This window comes from Aotus nancymaae, unplaced genomic scaffold, assembly GCF_030222135.1.
Source record: "Aotus nancymaae isolate 86718 unplaced genomic scaffold, 86718_ANA_hifiasm-v0.15.2.pri h1tg000007l, whole genome shotgun sequence".
Classification (NCBI taxonomy): Eukaryota; Metazoa; Chordata; class Mammalia; order Primates; family Aotidae; genus Aotus; species Aotus nancymaae.
The window spans coordinates 47,651,319-47,666,090 of NW_026988418.1; the positions used below are offsets into that span (position 1 = coordinate 47,651,319).

At 39.5% G+C, this 14,772-nt stretch overlaps 1 protein-coding gene and 1 long non-coding RNA gene across 3 annotated transcripts in view; one reads left to right on the forward strand and one right to left on the reverse strand.

The window, feature by feature from the left end:
- LPAR3 (lysophosphatidic acid receptor 3) overlaps window positions 1–14,772 on the reverse strand; it is a 68,292-nt gene that overhangs the window by 36,058 nt on the left and 17,462 nt on the right. The window lies entirely within an intron of this gene.
- LOC105710452 (uncharacterized) overlaps window positions 1–14,772 on the forward strand; it is a 56,046-nt gene that overhangs the window by 31,579 nt on the left and 9,695 nt on the right. Inside the window, exons 2-3 of one of the 2 annotated variants that reach the window (XR_010341218.1) lie at window positions 487–678; window positions 2,103–2,220. This is a non-coding gene — a long non-coding RNA (uncharacterized LOC105710452). The remainder of the gene's footprint in view (window positions 1–486; window positions 679–2,102; window positions 2,221–14,772) is intronic. The other variant, XR_010341217.1, reaches the window with a different exon arrangement.

A 14,772-nucleotide genomic window follows, 5' to 3' on the forward strand; every position in this document is an offset into this window, starting at 1 on the left:
AGAAATTTATGTTCCTATTTGCACAAAAACCAGGGTATCTGTTATTTGGAGATGTAAGAAAAATGATGCAATTCAGAAATGGTATCCTTCGATTATACATAATTCATTTCTAGGACACCTACTTGTGAAATATCGTGAAGTGGTTTAACTAGATGGCACCTATGGTTCGTACTGGTAAAATGCGATGTGATTAAAACATCTCCTTAGGACACTAGAGCTCTGCAAAACACAGTTCTAGCATGCATTGGGGCATAACGAGCACAAGCCAGCTCCTGGAGATATAAGCTGTACTCACCTTCCACAAAAGCAGTCCTTGGGGGTTGGAGACAAGCAGGGGGTCCTTGGGGCAAAAGGTATCTGAGGGTGAGGATCACTGTTGCTAACAGCCCTGTGCCAATACGCTAGCCATTAGCCTCTCTGCATGAATGCTAAGAAATTTGTGCCAGCCAGCACTGACATGGGGATCCATGGTGGATTCTTTCACAGATCACCCTCTTGCATGGTATACTCCACCATCTTCTCATGGTCCCATTCTCAACGATTACAGAATCTGCACTCATACATGGGCAACATGCTTTGAGTTACAGTGAAGAGCATCGCTGTGCACCCAGTTGTCCAGGCTAGAAATTTGGATGTCATCCTTGACTTCCCTCTCCCCACCAAACATGTGAACAATCAGTAAGTACCATTGGTTCTGCCTCCTCAGTTATCTCCCTAATCCATCCATTTCTTTCTAACCATCCTATCCCTCTGATGGTGATTACACCAGACCACTATCATCTTGAGTCTCAATTACTTTAATAGCCAAATGGTCTTTTTGTCTCCAGTCTCAGCCACTCTAATTCATTCTCCATAGTGTGGTCAATGGTCTTTATATTAAATATGAGTCTGACAGAGCTACCTCCTTGCTTCAAAGAATTCCAGCCAAAGGACACAGCCGGATAGGCAGGTCTTCATGACTTCTCCCCGACCGACCCGCCTGCCTCCCCGCTCCTCTAACCTCTCCTTTGACCCTTTGTTCCTGTCTTGTCATTTGCAGTGCCCCAGACTGGCCATGCTGTCTTTCATTTCTGGGCTTTGTCCCTGCAGCTCTCTTTGCCTTCCAACATGCCTTATAGGTCCACAATCCAGGTTCCCATACACCACCGCAGGTTTCAGTGCTCTGTCTCATGAAAATGGTAGCTTACACTTACTGTGCAGGGTTCCATTCAAACCATTTTTAGGCATTCTGTCATTTAATCCTCACATCAACACTTTGAGGTAGGTGTCATCACAGTCTCTTTTCATAGATCAAGAAACTGGCACCATTTAGATAGCATTTGGTGTGGAAACCGAGCACATGATCTTCAAGGCTGGATCATATGCATCTTCTGTGTGCTCCCAGAGCTCCCAGTGTTTATTATAAAAATTAGTATTATGTGTTTTTATAATGATCTGTTTTCCAAATTTTTTGCATCACAGACCATAGATCCTTAAGGGAAAAGACATGTCTGATTTTTTATGGTCTCCTAGATTAAGCTCAATAATGTTTGCTGAATTAATAAATGTGGACTGAGTATGGTAGCTCATGCCCGTAATCTCAGTACTTTGAGAGGCCAATGCTGGAGGATCACTTGAGGCCAAGGGTTCAACACCAGCCTGAGCAACATAATGAGACCTGTCTCTGCACAATAGTAGAAACAATTAGCTGGGCATGGTGGAACACATCTGTATTCCTAGTTACTTGAGAAGCTGAGGAGGGAGGATCACTTGAGCCCAGGAGTTCAAGGTTACAGAGAGCTATGATCACTGCACTCCAGCCTGGATGACAGAGCAAGACCCTGTTCTAAATAAATAAATAATAAATAAAATAAAGATGACAACACTGCAATATGACATAAAGGTTAGGTGCACATCCTAGGACCAAAGTGCACTCAAATCTTAGCTCTTCCAATTACTGTGTGACCTTGGGCAAGTTATGTAACTTCTCTGCCTAGAATAGGAATGATGATAATACATACTTCATATAAGAATTAAAGAAGTAAATATCTATAGAGTGCTTATTTAAGCTCTTGGCAAATACAATTATGTAAGTGTTTGCTTTTATTTTATTTTTCAAACAGGGTGCCACTCTGTTGCCCAGACTGGAGCACAATGGCAAAATCACAGCTCACTTCAGCCTTGAACTCCTGGACTCAAGCACTCCTCCCACCTCTGCCTCCCAAGTAGATGGGACCACAGGTGTGTGCTACCATGCCTGGCTTATTTATTTATTTATTTGTAGAGATGGAGGCCTCTCCAGCTGGTTTCAAACCCTGGGCTCAGGCAGTTCTCCTGCCTTGGCCTCCCAAAGTGCTGGAATTATAGGTATGAGCCACCGTGCCGGGCCAGTGCTTGCTGTTATTAGCATTAGTGTTAATGAAGAAACCAAAAGCACCAAAACTAAATGAATATCATTAGTGCAATTTCACAGGCTATAGGAATTGACAAAGATAAAGTGACAATTGTCAAATATGTGCTGGTCTTAGAATTTAATATCATCACCCAAAAATTTCTAACAAAGCAATATCTAGCTTAAGAATTTCTTTAAAAAAACTTAGACTTCATCTCAGCCCCAAATCTCCTTAAGCTGATAAGCAACTTCAGTAAAGTCTCAGGATACAAAATCAATGTGCAAAAATCACAAGCATTTCTATACACCAATAACAGACTTAAAGAGAGCCAAATCAAGAACGAACTACCATTCACAATTGCTACAAAGAGAATATAATACCTAGGAATACAACTAACAAGGAACATAAAGGACCTCTTCAAGGAGAACTACAAACCACTGCTCGACGAAATAAGAGAGGACACAAACAGATGGAGAAACATTCCATGCTCATAGTTTGGAAGAATCAATATCATGAAAATGGCCATACTGCCCAAAGTAATTTACAGATTCAACACTATCCCCATCAAGCTACCAATAACCTTCATCACAGAACTGGAAAAAACCAACTTAAACTTCATATGGAACTAAAGACAGTCCACATAGCCAAGTCAATTCTAAGCAAAAAGAACAAAGCGGGAGGCATCACACTACCGGACTTCAAACTATACTACAAGGCTACAGTAATCAAAACAGCATGGTACTGGTACCAAAACAAAGATATAGACCAATGGAACAGAACAGAGGCCTCGGAGGCAACACCACACATGTACAACCATCTGATCTATGACAAACCTGACAAAAACAAGCAATGGGGAAAGGATTCCCTGCTTAATAAATGGTGTTGGGAAAACTGGCTAGCCATGCGCAGAAAGCAGAAACTGGACCCCTTCCTGACACCTTACACTAAAATTAACTCCAGATGAATTAAAGACTTAAACATAAGACCCAACACCATAAAAACCCTAGAAGAAGGTCTGAAGTCGAGGCAGCAATTAAAAGCCTACCACCCAAAAAAAGCCCAGGTCCAGATGGGTTCACAGCCGAATTCTACCAGACATACAAAGAGGAACTGGTACCATTCCTACTGAAACTATTCTAAATAATCCAAAAAGAGGGAATCCTTCCCAAATCATTTTATGAGACCCACATCATACCAAAACCCAGCAGAGACTCAAAAAGAAAAGAAAACTATAGGCCAATATCCATGATGAACATAGATGCAAAAATCTTCAATAAAATACTGGCAAGCCGATTGCAACAACACATCAAAAAGCTTATCCACCATGATCAAGTAGGATTTATCCCAGGGATGCAAGTCTGGTTCAACATACGCAAGTCTATAAATGTAATTCACCACGTAAACAGAACCAAAGACAAAAATCACATGATTATCTCAATTGATGCAGAGAAGGCCTTCGACAAAATTCAACAGCCCTTTATGCTAAAAACCCTCAATAAACTAGGTATCGACGGAACGTATCTCAAAATAATAAAAGCTATTTACGACAAACCAACAGCCAATATCATACTAAATGGGCAAAAACTGGAAGCATTCCCTTTGAAATCTGGCACTAAACAAGGATGCCCTCTCTCACCACTCCTATTCAATATAGTACTGGAAGTTCTAGCCAGAGCAATCAGGCAAAAAAAAAGAAATAAAGGGTATTCAATTAGGAAAGGAGGAAGTCAAACTGTCTCTATTTGCAGACGACATGATTGTATATCTAGAAGACCCCATCGTCTCAGCCCAAAATCTCCTGACACTGATAAGCAACTTCAGCAAAGTCTCAGGATACAAAATCTAGTGCAAAAATCACAAGCATTCCTATACGCCAATAACAGACTTAAAGAGAGCCAAAGCAAGAATGAACTGCCATTCACAATTGCTACAAAGAGAATAAAATACCTAGGAATACAACTAACAAGGAATGTAAAGGACCTCTTCAAGGAGAACTACAAACCACTGCTCAAGGAAATAAGAGGACACAAACAGATGGAGAAACATTCCAGGTTCATGGTTAGGAAGAATCAATATCGTGAAAATAGACATACTGCCCAAAGTAATTTACAGATTGAACGCTATCCCCATCAAGCTACCAATGACCTTCTTCACAGAACTGGAAAAAACCACCTTAAACTTCATATGAAACCAAAGAGAGCCCACATAGCCAAGCCAATTCTAAGCAAAAAGAACAAAGCGGGAGGCATCACACTACCAGACATCAAACTATACTACAAGGCTACAGTAATCAAAACAGCATGGTACTGGTACCAAAACAGAGGTATAGACCAATGGAACAGAACAGAGGCCTCAGAGGCAACACAACAAATCTACAACCATCCGATCTTTGACAAAGCTGACAAAAACAAGCAATGGGGAAAGGATTCCCTCTTTAATAAGTGGTGTTGGGAAAACTGGCTAGCCATATGCAGAAAGCAGAAACTGGACCCCTTCCTGACACCTTACACTAAAATTAACTCCAGATGAATTAAAGACTTAAACATAAGACCTAACACCATAAAAACCCTAGAAGAAAACCTAGGCAAAACCATTCAGGACATAGGCATAGGCAAAGACTTCATGATCAAAACACCAAAAGCATTGGCAACAAAAGCCAAAATAGACAAATGGGACCTAATCAAACTCCACAGCTGCTGCATGGCAAAAGAAACAATCATTAGAGTGAATTGCAACCAACAGAATGGGAAAAAATTTTTGCAGCTTACCCATCTGACAAAGGGCTGATATCCAGAATTTACAACTAACTAAAACAGATTTACAAGAAAAAAACAAACAAGCCCATTCAAAAATGGGCGAAGGATATGAACAGATACTTTACAAAAGAAGACATACATGAGGCCAACAAACACATGAAAAAATACTCATCATCACTGGTCATCAGAGAAATGCAAATCAAAACTACATTGAGATACCATCTCACGCCAGTTAGAATGGCAGTCATTAAAAAATCTGGAGACAACAGATGCTGGAGAGGATGTAGAGAAATAGGAACACTTTTACACTGTTGGTGGGAGTGTAAATTAGTTCAACCATTGTGGAAGACAGTGTGGCGATTCCTCAAGGATCTAGAAATAGAAATTCCATTTGACCCAGCAATCCCATTACTGGGTATATATCCAAAGGAGTATAAATCACCCTACTATAAAGACACATGCACACGAATGTTCATTGCAGCACAGTTTACAGTAGCAAAGACCTGGAACCAACCCAAATGCCCATCGATGATAGACTGGACAGGGAAAATGTGGCACATATACACCATGGAGTATTATGCAGCCATAAAAAACGGTAAGTTCGCGTCCTTTGTAGGGACATGGATGAACCTGGAAGTCATCATTCTCAGCAAACTGACACAGGAACAAAAAATCAAACACTGCATGTTCTCACTCATAGACGGGTATTGAACAATGAGAACACATGGACACAGGGAGGGGAGCACTATACACTGGGGCCTGTTGGGGGGAAATAGGGGAGGGACAGCGGGGGGTAGGGAGTCGGGGAGGGATGGCATGGGGAGAAATGGCACATATGGGTGAAGGGGAGGAAGGCAGCAAATAACACTGCCACATATGCACCTATGCAACAATCTTGCATGTTCTCCACATGTACCCCAAAACCTAAAATGCAATTAAAAAAAAAAAACCCTAGAAAAAAAATCTAGGCAAAACCACTCAGGACATAGGCATAGGCAAGGATTTCATGACCAAAACACCAAAAGTATTGGCAGCAAAAGCCAAAATAGACAAATGGGACCTAATCAAACTCCACACCTTCTGCACGGCAAAAGAAACAGTCATTAGAGTGAATTGGCAACCAACAGAATGGGAAAAATTTTTCCAATCTACCCATCTGACAAACAGCTGATATCCAGAATCTACAAAGAACTAAAACAGATTTATAAGAAAAAAACAAATTAGCCCATTCAAAAGTGGGCGAAGGATATGAACAGACACTTTACAAAAGAAGACATACATGAGGCCAACAAACATATGAAAAATGCTCATCATCACTGGTCATTAGAGAAATGCAAATCAAAACTACATTGAGATACCATCTCATGCCAGTTAGAATAGCGATCATTTAAAAATCTGGAGACCCCCGTCTCTACTAAAAATACAAAAAAATTAGCTGGGCACAGTGGTGCGTGCCTGTAATCCCAGCTACTCAGGAGGCTGAGGCAGGAGAATTACCTGAACCCAGGAGGTGGAGGTTGCGGTGAGCCAAGATCACGCCATTGCACTCCAGCCTGGGTAACAAGAGCGAACATCCATCTCAAAAAAAAAAAAAAAAAAAAAAAAAAAAAAATCTGGAGACAACAGATGCTGGAGAGGATGTGGAGAAATAGGAACACTTTTACACTGTTGGTGGGAGTGTAAATTAGTTCAACCATTGTGGAAGACAGTGTGGTGATTCCTCAAGGACCTAGAAAGAGAAATTCCATTTGACCCAGCAATCCCATTCCTGGATTATAATCCTTTGGATTATAAATCGTTCTACTATAAGGACACATGCACATGAATATTCACTGCAGCACTATTTACAATAGCAAAGACCTGGAACCAACCCAAATGCCCATCGATGATAGACTGGACAGGGAAAATGGGCACAGATACACCACGGAATACTATGCAGCCATAAAAAACAATGAGTTCATGTCCTTTGTAGGGACATGGATGAACCTGGAAACCATCATTCTCAGCAAACTGACACAAGAACAGAAAATCAAACACCGCATGTTCTCACTCATAGGCGGGTGTTGAACAATGAGAACACATGGACACAGGGAGGGGAGCATCACACACTGGGGTCTGTCTCGGGGAAATAGGGGAGGGACAGCAGGGGGTGGGGAGTTGGGGAGAGATAGCATGGGGAGAAATGCCAGATATAGGTGATGGGGAGGAAGGCAGCAAATCACACTGCCATGTGTGTACCTATGCAACAATCTTGCATGTTCTTCACATGTACCCCAAAACCTAAAATGCAATAAAATAAATAAAATAAAATGAAAAATGAGCCAAAAAAAAACAACTTAGACTTTTAACAATAACAAAAACCAACAACAGCAGATGAATGAGTAGGCTCCTTGCAAACTCTAAAGAGGAAACAATCTAGAAGTATCAGTCAGAACCCATTTACTTCCATAAATAACTTCTATGCATAAGGACCAAATTTATAATAAAGATACAAGGAAATGTTTCCTCAGATTTTGCGAATGTTTAGGACCAAAGAAATGCCATTTTATGAGGAAACTTTTTGGAATAATTTATTCTCTAACAGTGAAAACAAATGGCATCCTCAGACTTTGACAGGGGATTAAGTTGTATATTCTTCAAAGTGAAGCAGATGTCTCTTTAAAACAATAATTTTGTTTAAGAAAAAAATATAATCAAAGGAGTCATCATTGTGCCAGGATTTTGTAGTGTAATTAAGTATTGCATTCCTCGTCAGGGACACAGTCTTTTGCTCAAAGATTACCAGAATGGAAACCCCATTTCTTGAAAACAATGGTCAGTTTTTACCAAAGAAGACAGAGAAACACAGAAAAGTTTTATTCACTGTAGACCTTCTTCTGAGCAAGCCAAAGCCTTGATCCTCATGTCTACAATATATTTCAAAGCTCACTGGAATTTGCTTGTGAAACAGTTAGAACTTTTACCTCAAACGGTAACCAGCCCTTCAGTTTTTAACAGTTACCCAGCCTTTGGCAACGAAAATAAGTATTCATTGAGGGGTCTTTTCTTTCTAGATCACAGATCAAAAACGAATTCCTGAAACTCCATTTCCCGTTTTTGTGATACATATTAAATCCTACTTAAAACACAGCATAATCATGAAAATCTTTATTTACTTGAGAGGTTTACAAGGACAACCAATGGCACCTTGTGAAAGCTAAGGTTTGCTGTACTCATTATTAAAAACATTTTGAAACAAAAACAACTCATTACAACTAAAAATCTGGAGAGTCCCTTTCACTGTGGAGTTTGTCGTTTGGAGGAAAAGAAAAATAAATGAAACCCTTGTGAGCATCTAGGAAATTCTCAATGGTTCTAGTCAGTCTTCAAGCGTCTACATCTATACTTTCAGGTAATTTAATATTACAACTTCATGCTTTGAGATTAAAATTGGCACCTTCTATTCAATATTATACTAGAGAAACTAAAAATAAAAAATAAGATAGACACCTACAAGTCAAAGATTCCCCCTTCTATGGTAACTGCTTCTATCTGCACACTCGTCTCAATCAAACTCTCTCACATGTGGCTACACAAACATATCCCTCCATTCATATGGTTACACAGGTGAGGCTCCTGACAAACCTAATTTCACTCCTGACCAAAATTGTTAACTTCAAAGCACCTGAGATAGACTGATCATAATTCCCACCCTGGACCCTATCTCTGGCCAGACTTGAATGATCTAAGGGTTGCCATCTGATTCCAGACTGGAGCAATGGAGTCTGTTCCCAGAGAATTTGCAAATGAGAGAAAGAGAGAGACCTCAATATATACACTTAGAAGCTACTAGCTGCCATGTTTTGTACAACTAAACAGAAGGAGGACAAAAAAAAAAAAGTTTAGAGAGGAAGAATAAAAGTAGCACTTGGAAAGAAACTCAGATGAGAAGTGAATAGAGATAATTTCCTGAATAACAAACAGGGCTTTGCAACACCTGGTTCCAGGATGTTCCTTAGGCATTGTAATCCCCACACCCTTGGGTTTTATGAGACACTAGTGTTCCTCTCCTTTTTCACTTAAGCTGAGGTGAGTTGGTTCCTGTTTTTGGAATCAAAAGTACAGTGAATACAATGAGTGAAATTCTACATTTAAGTATAGGGCAAGAAATTGAAATACACAGTTCCTTCTAGAGAAGTCATAACCACCACTATTGGATCAATCATTTGCTATAATTTTAGAGCCCCAAACTAAAGAAATTCAGCCGCTGGTCAAAAGCCAAAAAGTTCCCAGAGTTTGAAACAAACCTATAACGTATGGTTATGCAAGCTGAATTTTAATCATGCAAATAACAAGCAGAAATCATCTTCCTTACATTTCTTTTAGCTCCATAAGTTATAGGTTCAAAAAGATGTTTTAAAAGAAATGCACTTAAGTAGATTAGTTTTCATTTTGATAAAATGAAAAAGTATTAGTGCAAATTATAAACTTCATCAGTCTGCTTATTCATAGCACTCTTAAATTTAAAACTGTCTTCTTAAAACAATTTATCTGCTAAAGTACTTATAAGTAAGCACATTTTTTCTTTATGTAGGTAACTGAAGGTAGACTTGGGAGTTCTTTTCAGAAGTAGAAGATAATCATAACAGTCCTATGTTTGAATTTCAAGTTCAAGATCACATTTGGCATGAATTTCAAAGTCTTCCAGGGGTGTTGTTTTGTTCACAAGGAGGTTTTTCTTGTTTGAGCCTTCTTAAATAAGACTCTCGTAGGAGAGCAAAGAAGAAAAAAAAAAGATTCCCTACATGTTGAGACATGGAAGAATTAGAGTGCAGGAAATGAAAGCCACCCGATAAGCAGTGCTTCAGTATCTGTAAGCTTTCTGCCAAGGCAATTTCAATCCTCCTCTTAAAAGATGAGGTCAGAAAGAACGAGGACTAAGTACCAAAGAGAAAGTGAGCTTCCGCCTTGGTCTTCATGCTGCTAAAAGTCAACCAAGCCTGGGGTGAAGACGGCACTGAGCCACAAGTGCAATGCCTGTGGAGGCTCTGGCCTGCAAAAAATCTAACTCCTGCCTTCACCTTCACATTTAAAACTGCCTTTCTTCTTTTGTCCCCTCCTCTTTTGCCCTCCACACAGCTATGCCTCATCTCCTGCTCTCAGCCAATACTGGAATCCTGAGTAGGGTGTGGTGTACCATTCTTAGATACCCAAGAAACTTCCCAGGCCTAGTAAGTGGAAGTTTCTCTTTGTGACCACCGTCCAACAAACCTCTTTTTTCAACTTTGATTTCTTCTCTCCAATGGTATTAAAACATATTTAATGAACTGGGTTCTTATAAGGCAAAACAGCAGGAAGAAGGACCTGCCAGTCATGAGACTGTGTTGATTCTAGACTTTTCCAAGCTGGAGGTGCAGTGGGTCTATTCTGCACTGATATAAGTTTCAACAAGGACGGTCTTGAGTTGTGGGGTTGCATGTAACACCACACCTGCTGGGTGTTGGCAGAGACTCGCTGATGGATTTTAGTGGTTAAAATCCTACCCTATGCTAATAACATCACTCTTCTAAAGAGACCTAAGTGCTTCACAAGTTCATTTGTCCAAACATGGCATCTATAAAGAAAGTAAGTAGCCCAATTATCTTCTCTGGCAAATCAAAAGTCAGTGCAGCTTTGGGGCTATTCCTGGAACCCATCAAGCTGGTTTGTTTCTCAGGCCTTTTGGAGAGCTGTTGCCACCTCTGCCTGGATGGGCTCTCCCAGGTTGCCAGTGGGCTCAGTCTATTTTGCATTTGGGTTTCTATTTAAGAAGTCCATGACCACCCAGTCTAAAGTAGCCTCCCTACCCTCATCCCGCCATCCTTACCCCTCTCCCCAGTTTGTTATCAGAGGTCTTAACAATTCTTGACATTCTGTTCTAATGTGTTTGTTGATGGTTCACCTACACTAGAATGCAAGCTCATGAAGGCAGGGACTTTGTCTTGCTCATCACTCTGTTCCCAGGGTCTAAAGAGGGCCTGGCCCATTGCAGACCTCAGGAAATGTTATATGAATGCATGAATAAGAATGGAGGCCAGATATCTCAATTTCTAGCTTAACATGTGCTCACTTCTCTGTCAGCTTTAATTTACTCTTCTATGCTTCCTGCCCTTGGTTTGCTGACAGGCGTTGACAGATAGCTCTTGTCTTTTCAAATGTCTTGTGCTGCAGCAGAAAGGTTTCATTTAAAGGTATGTGAATTATAGAAACCTGATGTTTATGGAAAGCATAAGGTGAAAGATTTACTGCACTGTTTGTGGGAGTGGAGACTGATGCAATCTGTTGGAAGACAATTTAGAGATAGCTTAACTAAATTTTAAACTTGTATTTTCTTGACCTACTAATTATTGAATAAATACAATTCACAAAAATAGACCCAGGAACACTCGGATATGTATATAAAAGGACACTCATTGCAGGGATATTTTAAGGCAAAAAATTAGAAACAGCTTATAAAATATCAATCAGTGTGGAATACGATGTAACCTTATAAAGCCACTGAAGAGAATTAGACATATGTTTACAGAGACGTGAAAAAATATTCATATGTTGTCAAGTGAAAAAAGATGGAGAACTATTATGACTATTAACACATTTCTATACAAAAATCATTACTCTGTGTATGAGTACTGTACACACACATATCTGCCCCGCCCCGCCGGAGTCTTTTATTATTTGCAGGGAAAGTGTCTGCAAAACAGCATATTAACCTGTTAACACTGGTTCTCTAAAGAGAGAACTAAGGGGGACTTCCACTTTCTAAATCATAAATTCTACAATGTGTACATTTTAGAAACAAGCAAATTATATCAACAATAACAAAAACAATGAAGATTTTAAACTGCATTTAAATTCTGGTGCCAACACACTTCAATATTTGTAAAACTATTTAAATCCTGAGCTCTGGGCCCAATATTCACATTAACAAATCTGGTCACTTCTCCAGGCTTTATTTATTCCTGATCCATAAAATGAGGCTAAGAATACTTGTTCTTCTACTGCTTAGGGTTATTGGATGGATAAATTAAATCAATGGGAAGAATATTGAAAAACATTTTTAAATTACTAAATAAAGTCCAAGTGGCCATTACATAAATTGTTGAAGCTTCTTGTTAGCATTCTACCTGTATTTCATTGACTCATAAGAATATACTCTAGGAGGACTTTGTATTATTACTTTTACAGATGAGGAAACTGAGGTGTTGAGAAATTGAATTTCTTCCTTGGAAAGCAGAACTAGAATCAAACACTCAGACTTTATTCCACACTTTATCCCACTTCCACCTCCCACAGTACTCAGAGAGCAGGTAGGTAAAAAGGCCGTGTAAACTATAAATCTGTCAAGCATGAAAGGGACTAGGATTATAGTCAGGAGCAGTAATAAGCACCTTTTGAACTAGAAAAGAAAATAAAACTGCAGTGAAAAAATTGTATGTTTCTTATCCTGCACTGTGTTGGTCCATCATTACCAAAACCAATTAATCTTTTTAATTATGCTCAAACCTTTTTATGCACTCTAAACTAGAAATCAGAACGGTTTAGGAAAACCTCTCCAGAATATATATTCAAGGTTTTATAAAAAGAAAAGAAAATGTAGGCTTTGAAAAACTCAACATGTGCTTACTTGAGGAAAAATCAGATTTCTAGAAAAAAGTAGGGGCAATGAATTCACCAAGCTATGAAAAGGATACTTTATCCACTGGGAAGTTTCTGAGAGTTTGCTTGTTACAAGAATACTACCCATATATACAAACAAGGTATACAAACACAGCGACAGGACACATTCTACCAATTCCACACAGCCGCAATCCTGTCATTACTCTTACCAAGGCTTCACATAAGAGGGCTTATTTCTAAATAAGGTGAGTAGGCTCCAATTCCCTCAGCTTCAAGTAAGCAAATTTTAGTCTGATATTACAATCAATTTCCCAGTACCACAGGTCCAGTAAGAAAATAAACAAATTCAGGATTGTAAGTTTATTGATTATAAAAGATATCAAAAAGACTTTCCAGACAAATTCTCATGTTAAAAAGGGCATTTTAAAGATGTTTCAGCTGTATAAAGGGACAGTAGAGAACGACAAATCACATTGCTCCAATTAAGGTTAGAAATGCTGTCTACTTTGTGTTTCCTTGAAAGTTCCAGTCTTATTAGAGAGTCTCAAAACACAATATTGCAGAACTGCATACAATTTTTTATTTTCATGATGCTATAGTGATAGACTCTTGTGTCCAATTCAGATTGGTGACATTCTGCTTGAAACTAGTAAACTTTGTCATCAGGCTAATTTTACAAGTCCCTTCTCCCTTCTCATTTATAGCTACTTATATTTCTCTGCTTTTCTTTATGCCTTTCCATATGAAGCATTCTCTAAAATATTTTTTGGGCAAAACTTCATTCCATGCTTCCTCAAGAGTGCAGTAATACTGGAAGCACGGTTTGCAGGTCACTGTAAGAGGTCAGTGAAAAGTCCCCTGGTGTTAATAGCTTGAGTAATATTGTTTTCTCCTTCAGACCACACCATTAAATTGTTTTCATTACCCACAAAGGAGTTATTTGTGTCAGAGCAAATGAGATCCCATCCAAATTCAAACTGGCTAATTTCAACCTAATAGTTTATTCCTAACAACTAGAAGAACAAGACAGTGACAAAAAATTATAAAGTCTTTTTATGACATACAAGCAGAAGAGAAGAAACGTATTTTTTTAAATAGGTCCTACAAGAGCTTTAATGTGCTATCTGAAAATTTTTGAGGGGGATATCCTGTAGTTTATTCTCCTATAAATGGGAGGGGATGAGGTATCTTGAAAAGCTTTACAAGAAATTCTATCTTATGTTCTCTGGGGACATCAGAGAATCCACTTTGTACTTCTCTATTTCATTGGGCTTCCTCCATTTTTAACCCACCATCTTCTTTGTTCTTTTAGTCATCCAAATTTAAAACTCTGAAGCTGGATTCATCCTTTTGCTACTCCCGTCAGGCTCAATGTGTCACCACCTACCAAAGCTTCTAACATTTTAATGTATTTTAAATCCATTCTTCCTTTTGCTTTCTCTCTGCTTTCATAGTAACTCTTGCTTCTGAAATGTTTGTGCCTAGGGTAAGGGCATTCAGTTGTTTCTTCAAAACAGGCATGTCAGGGCTCTACTAGTGGACCACTAGATTAGAAACCAGCATGTGTGTGTAGGAGTAGAGGGAGAGTTTATGCATACGCTGGGCATGTTGCCCTGGTGATGTTGATACAAAGCACCACACCACCTCCTAAAACCACATTTCTGTGAAGAATTGTCTGGCTGGCTCTGTTTTGGCAAACTTCCAAACCCAAGTGCCTGAAGCCAGTTGGAGTCCATCAGCAGGTCCAGACAGCGAGGCCATCTCTGATCAGGGAATCTGAAGACCCCCCAGTCCTCAGCTGTGCCCGCTGACTGTGACCTGGGCATCTGCTTTATATCCTAGCTCCACTAATTAGGGTTCCCAGGGTAGCCTGACAGGTACTCTAGCTCTGCTGACACTAGGGCCCTCCCTAACTCCTGTAGGTCTTTCAGGGACTTACCATCACTCCAGAGGTTGTATCTACCCTTCCTGATTCCCAAGCTACCCTACATTCATGGCCAGGCCCCATT